This window comes from Pleurodeles waltl, unplaced genomic scaffold, assembly GCF_031143425.1.
Source record: "Pleurodeles waltl isolate 20211129_DDA unplaced genomic scaffold, aPleWal1.hap1.20221129 scaffold_39, whole genome shotgun sequence".
Lineage (NCBI taxonomy): Eukaryota > Metazoa > Chordata > Amphibia > Caudata > Salamandridae > Pleurodeles > Pleurodeles waltl.
This window is the reverse complement of record NW_027150097.1, coordinates 958,163-964,825: the sequence shown is the minus strand read 5'-3', so window position 1 is coordinate 964,825 and position 6,663 is coordinate 958,163. Positions and strand designations below refer to the sequence as shown.

At 44.5% G+C, this 6,663-nt stretch overlaps 2 non-coding genes across 2 annotated transcripts; both read right to left on the bottom strand.

Annotated features, from left to right (window-relative positions):
* Positions 1–222: 222 nt before the first annotated feature.
* On the bottom strand, positions 223–294 carry TRNAE-UUC (transfer RNA glutamic acid (anticodon UUC)). Its single transcript has one exon. It is a non-coding gene; the product is annotated as a tRNA-Glu (tRNA).
* Positions 295–3,182: 2,888 nt separating this feature from the next.
* TRNAE-UUC (transfer RNA glutamic acid (anticodon UUC)) lies at positions 3,183–3,254 on the bottom strand. Its single transcript has one exon. It is a non-coding gene; the product is annotated as a tRNA-Glu (tRNA).
* Positions 3,255–6,663: the final 3,409 nt, after the last annotated feature.

Below are 6,663 nucleotides of genomic sequence, written 5' to 3'. Positions count from 1 at the left end.
AAAAGAAAAACAAGGAATAACCCTTCATAGTATTAATGTACAGGTCAAGGGCTGGGGAGAGAGGGCTGTAGATTTGGGGGTCGGTGTAAACCTCTGACGGCATTAGATGGAAGCAGAAGACAAAGCAAGTGACATTTATTAAGACTTTAGGTGCATTTAGGTTTATAGAAAAAAACTGAGAAAGATTAAAATGTCTGAGTAGTGAAAAAAAAAAATATGGATTTCCCATACCGGGATTCGAACCCGGGCCGCCTGGGTGAAAACCAGGAATCCTAACCGCTAGACCACATGGGAACTGTGAACTTTTTATACAGCTTAGTGTATGTGAGGTGTCTCCCAAGGTCACACTGCATTCCGTACACTGAGAGTTATATTGTTCTTCTCAGTAGTACACAATCAATTGGGGTAACAGACACCTCACTTCTGACAAAAGAGAAGGAATGACCAGAAGTCATAATTTATGCCACAACCTGTCAGGTCTCATTATTTACAACCTTAGAGCTTCTATACATACACAGAGCCCAGGACACGGAGGACAGCAGCAGTCCCTGCATTCACTATTACTAACCCCTCCCCTTGAGCCAGACAAAGCCACGCCCCTCCCGTAGGACACTCCTGGGTTTCCTCACCAGACTGATGGCCCCACAGACCCCTCTCCAGTTATCTTCCAGCTGCTTCCTTGACGACACTCCCCTGCACCTGTCACAGGCTCCAGGCTGCCCTCCTGGGGCTCGAGTTATACTCCTTCTCTATCTACTAACAGCACCGACTCCAGTCCTGACACTGGATTGGTTCACACAGAGAAGAAACAGCTCAGAAGCAGTCTGGGTTGTTCCCAGGTACCTGCATCTTCACAGAGTGACTGCCAGGGGGCAGCACAGCCAAAGCACTCACAGCCCACAAGGCTACAAATCATCAATTGGATGTCAGCAGCCTTGTCAGAGGCGCAGAGCCTAGTAATTCCACAATATTTTGGGACAGCAGAGGAAGAAGCAAGTGCTGAGCTGAAGTGGTCACTGCTGTTTTGTCACAACACCAGACATATGTTCTTAAAAGCATGTAAGCACACATTCTTAGGAATTCTCGGTCGTCTTCTCCCTTTCTGACATTATACCAATTGTATACACCCGAATGGAGAAAAGTTAAAATATAAGGTACTAGGAATATGCGCCAAAGGTAGGCAAATTAAACATTTCAAGTACAAATATTACCATATTTATTGATGTAAAATGTAAACAAGTTAGACTGAAAATATGTGTGTGTGATTACAAAGGATGTCTAAAGTGTATGCTGTGAGGTCAGGTTGCAGTTCACTACTTGCACTTGTGCCTTTCACAAATGTGAGTACCCAGTTACACTAATGTCTGCTCTGACTTGTTATTCTGAGAGTCATGTGCTAAAGGGGGGCTTCCACCCTAGTTTGAGGGACCAGAGTATGAATGCCCCAGGGCACAGGAAGTACACAGTCCTCATTGATACAACTGTGGCCCAGTAACTTCTGACTGCCCTTTGACCCCACAGACTGGCACATATATGTCATCAGACTATAGCACCGTGGTACATATGCACACATGTGCATGTACACGTCAGCCAGTTTTTTATTCATTTATGTGCTAATACTGTTCAGCATCAGGATGTGATGTCGAAGGAGACTGGTGGAGAGCGCCGAAGTCTCTGGTATTTCAAGACAAAACTAGAGACCTTTTCACACTCATATACTGCTCCAGGCAGATCTTCCACTGCAAATGCAAGTTATATGAGTCCAGCTGAAAACTGTTTATTTTTGGGTACTTGCTTTAGTCAAAGGTTACCATTTGCAACTCACAAAAAAAAAGCAAAGGGCAATTTCATACATTAACACTTTGGTAAAGTCGTTCTTTCACACCGTACATTTCCGTAAGTTTCTCTCTCCTTGTAAGTTATCCGGTGTGAAGGCCAAGTGGAGTCAGGTCCACACTGTGCATCTTACAGTTGTGTCGCCAGAGTAGAGAGGTGTCCACACAGACACAGGACGTAGACAACACCTGTGTGTAGCATCAAGTGTCCCCAGCAACGCCTATAGAATAATGTATAGATGCCCCCAAACCGCAGAAACCACGAGGGGAATGAAAAGAGGAAGAGACGGGTTATGTCAGAGATACAAATGGTTTCCTGCTCAAGACCTGCAATAAATTAAAACAAAAGTATTATTACAAACATTCCAGGTCCTACCGATATTGGAACTCAGATTGCTGGATTCAGAGTCCAGAGTGCTAATCATTACACGATGGAACCAACATCCACGATCCTCAACCCTAGGAGTCCTGAAGCAGTGTCAGTCGCCACCTACTGTCTATCGCTTGAATTCGTTCACACTGTAAATCAAACATGACAAATCCAACAGCACAACTAAAATGTGTATTTCACAAGTAATAACATAAAAACAGAAATATACTTTTGCTGATGCAGAAACAAAGAAAACGTCTCGTCTGATGCTTCGAAATCTCCATTTAGCATGGCCCCTTAACTAACCACCAAGAGTCTTTGCACGGCTGGGAACCTTTGTAAAAGGGTCAGTGGGTCACTGTGAATGCAGCAGATCTTCACCCCTGTATTTCTTACAAAGAAGCAGAGTTTTATTCCAGGTACAGGAGGCATCTCTGGTGTCTGATTCTACCGGTAGTGTTCAGCCTACCCTCTCTGAGAGAGCAGCAGTGAGGGTACAAAGCACACTGGTTGCAAAATGTGGACACTGCAAACAACAGCTGCAATATCACAGATGATATAAAACACATAAAGTACTCAAGTCTTATACTAGAAACAACACAGCAGGGGAATCATGTCATAAAACAAATGATGAACCCACAGTATGGACGGGGCAGGTAATAAAATGCGAATTTCCCATGGTGGGACCACAGTCAATTGCTGCCTTCTTCTCTGTGCCCCGGTCTCTTTATATAATCTGTACTTTTTGTTGTGCAATAAAAGAAAAACAAGGAATAACCCTTCATAGTATTAATGTACAGGTCAAGGGCTGGGGAGAGAGGGCTGTAGATTTGGGGGTCGGTGTAAACCTCTGACGGCATTAGATGGAAGCAGAAGACAAAGCAAGTGACATTTATGTGCATTTTAGGTGCATTTAGGTTTATAGAAAAAAACTGAGAAAGATTAAAATGTCTGAGTAGTGAAAAAAAAAAGTGGAGTTCCCATACCGGGAGTTGAACCCGGGCCGCCTGGGTGAAAACCAGGAATCCTAACCACTAGACCATATGAGAACTGTGAACTCATCATACAGCTCAGTGTATGTGAGGTGTCTCCTAGGTCACACTGCATTCCGTACACTGAGAGTTATATTGTTCTTCTCAGTAGTACACAATCAATTGGGGTAGCAGACACCTCACTTCTGACAAAAGAGAAAGAATGACCAGAAGTCATCATTTCTGCCACAACCTGTCAGGTCTCATTATTTAGAACCTTAGAGCTTCTACACATACACAGAGCCCAGGACACGGAGGACAGCAGCAGTCCCTGCATTCACTATTACTAACCCCTCCCCTTGAGCCAGACAAAGCCACGCCCCTCCCGTAGGACACTCCTGGGTTTCCTCACCAGACTGATGGCCCCACAGACCCCTCTCCAGTTATCTTCCAGCTGCTTCCTTGACGACACTCCCCTGCACCTGTCACAGACTCCAGGCTGCCCTCCTGGGGCTCGAGTTATACTCCTTCTCTATCTACTAACAGCACCGACTCCAGTCCTGACACTGGATTGGTTCACACAGAGAAGAAACAGCTCAGAAGTAGTCTGGGTTGTTCCCAGGTACCTGCATCTTCACAGAGTGACTGCCAGGGGGCAGCACAGCCAAAGCACTCACAGCCCACAAGGCTACAAATCATCAATTGGATGTCAGCAGCCTTGTCAGAGGCACAGAGACTAGTAATTCCACAATATTTTGGGACAGCAGAGGAAGAAGCAAGTGCTGAGCTGAAGTGGTAACTGCTGTTTTGTCACAACACCAGACATATGTTCTTAAAAGCATGTAAGCGCACATTCTTAGGCATTCTCGGTCGTCTTCTCCCTTTCTGACATTATACCAATTGTATACACCCGAATGGAGAAAAGTTAAAATATAAGGTACTAGGAATATGCGCCAAAGGTAGGCAAATTAAACATTTCAAGTACAAATATTACCATATTTATTGATGTAAAATGTAAACAAGTTAGACTGAAAATATGTGTGTGTGTTTACAAAGGATGTCTAAAGTGTATGCTGTGAGGTCAGGTTGCAGTTCACTACTTGCACTTGTGCCTTTCACAAGTGTGAGTACCCAGTAACACTAATGTCTGCTCTGACTTGTTAATCTGAGAGTCATGTGCTAAAGGGGGGCTTCCACCCTAGTTTGAGGGACCAGAGTACGAATGCCCCAGGGCACAGGAAGTACACAGTCCTCATTGATACAACTGTGGCCCAGTAACTTCTGACTGCCCTTTGACCCCACAGACTGGCACATATATGTCACCAGACTATAGCACCGTGGTACATATGCACACATGTGCATGTACACGTCAGCCAGTTTTTTATTCATTTATGTGCTAATACTGTTCAGCATCAGGATGTGATGTCGAAGGAGACTGGTGGAGAGCGCCGAAGTCTCTGGTATTTCAAGACAAAACTAGAGACCTTTTCACACTCATATACTGCTCCAGGCAGATCTTCCACTGCAAATGCAAGTTATATGAGTCCAGCTGAAAACTGTTTATTTTTGGGTACTTCCTTTAGTCAAAGGTTACCATTTGCAACTCACAAAAAAAAAGCAAAGGGCAATTTCATACATTAACACTTTGGTAAAGTCGTTCTTTCACACCGTACATTTCCGTAAGTTTCTCTCTCCTTGTAAGTTATCCGGTGTGAAGGCCAAGTGGAGTCAGGTCCACACTGTGCATCTTACAGTTGTGTAGCCAGAGTAGAGAGGTGTCCACACAGACACAGGACGTAGACAACACCTGTGTGTAGCATCAAGTGTCCCCAGCAACGCCTATAGAATAATGTATAGATGCCCCCAAACCGCAGAAACCACGAGGGGAATGAAAAGAGGAAGAGACGGGTTATGTCAGAGATACAAATGGTTTCCTGCTCAAGACCTGCAATAAATTAAAACAAAAGTATTATTACAAACATTCCAGGTCCTACCGATATTGGAACTCAGATTGCTGGATTCAGAGTCCAGAGTGCTAATCATTACACGATGGAACCAACGTCCACGATCCTCAACCCTAGGAGTCCTGAAGCAGCGTCAGTCGCCACCTACTGTCTATCGCTTGAATTCGTTCACACTGTAAATCAAACATGACAAATCCAACAGCACAACTAAAATGTGTATTTCACAAGTAATAACATAAAAACAGAAATATACTTTTGCTGATGCAGAAACAAAGAAAACGTCTCGTCTGATGCTTCGAAATCTCCATTTAGCATGGCCCCTTAACTAACCACCAAGAATCTTTGCACGGCTGGGAACCTTTGTAAAAGGGTCAGTGGGTCACTGTGAATGCAGCAGAACTTCACCCCTGTATTTCTTACAAAGAAGCAGAGTTTTATTCCAGGTACAGGAGGCATCTCTGGTGTCTGATACTACCGGTAGTGTCCAGCCTACCCTCTCTGAGAGAGCAGCAGTGAGGGTACAAAGCACACTGGTTGCAAAATGTGGACACTGCAAACAACAGCTGCAATATCACAGATGATATAAAACACATAAAGTACTCAAGTCTTATACTAGAAACAACACAGCAGGGGAATCATGTCATAAAACAAATGATGAACCCACAGTATGGACGGGGCAGGTAATAAAATGCGAATTTCCCATGGTGGCACCACAGTCAATTGCTGCCTTCTTCTCTGTGCCCCGGTCTCTTTATATAATCTGTACTTTTTGTTGTGCAATAAAAGAAAAACAAGGAATAACCCTTCATAGTATTAATGTACAGGTCAAGGGCTGTGGAGAGAGGTCAGTAGTTTTGGGGGTCGGTGTAAACCTCTGACGGCATTAGATGGAAGCAGAAGACAAAGCAAGTGACATTTATTAAGACTTTAGGTGCATTTAGGTTTATAGAAAAAAACTGAGAAAGATTAAAATGTCTGAGTAGTGAAAAAAATAAATATGGATTTCCCATACCGGGAGTCGAACCCAGGCCGCCTGGGTGAAAACCAGGAATCCTAACAGCTAGACCATATGTGAACTGTGAAATTTTTCTACAGCTTAGTGTATGTGAGGTGTCTCCCAAGGTCACACTGCATTCCGTACACTGAGAGTTATATTGTTCTTCTCAGTAGTACACAATCAATTGGGGTAACAGACACCTCACTTCTGACAAAAGAGAAAGAATGACCAGAAGTCATCATTTCTGCCACAACCTGTCAGGTCTCATTATTTAGAACCTTAGAGCTTCTACACATACACAGAGCCCAGGACACGGAGGACAGCAGCAGTCCCTGCATTCACTTTTACTAACCCCTCCCCTTGAGCCAGACAAAGCCACGCCCCTCCCGTAGGACACTCCTGGGTTTCCTCACCAGACTGATGGCCCCACAGACCCCTCTCCAGTTATCTTCCAGCTGCTTCCTTGACGACACTCCCCTGCACCTGTCACAGGCTCCAGGCTGCTCTCCTGGGGCTCGAGTTATAC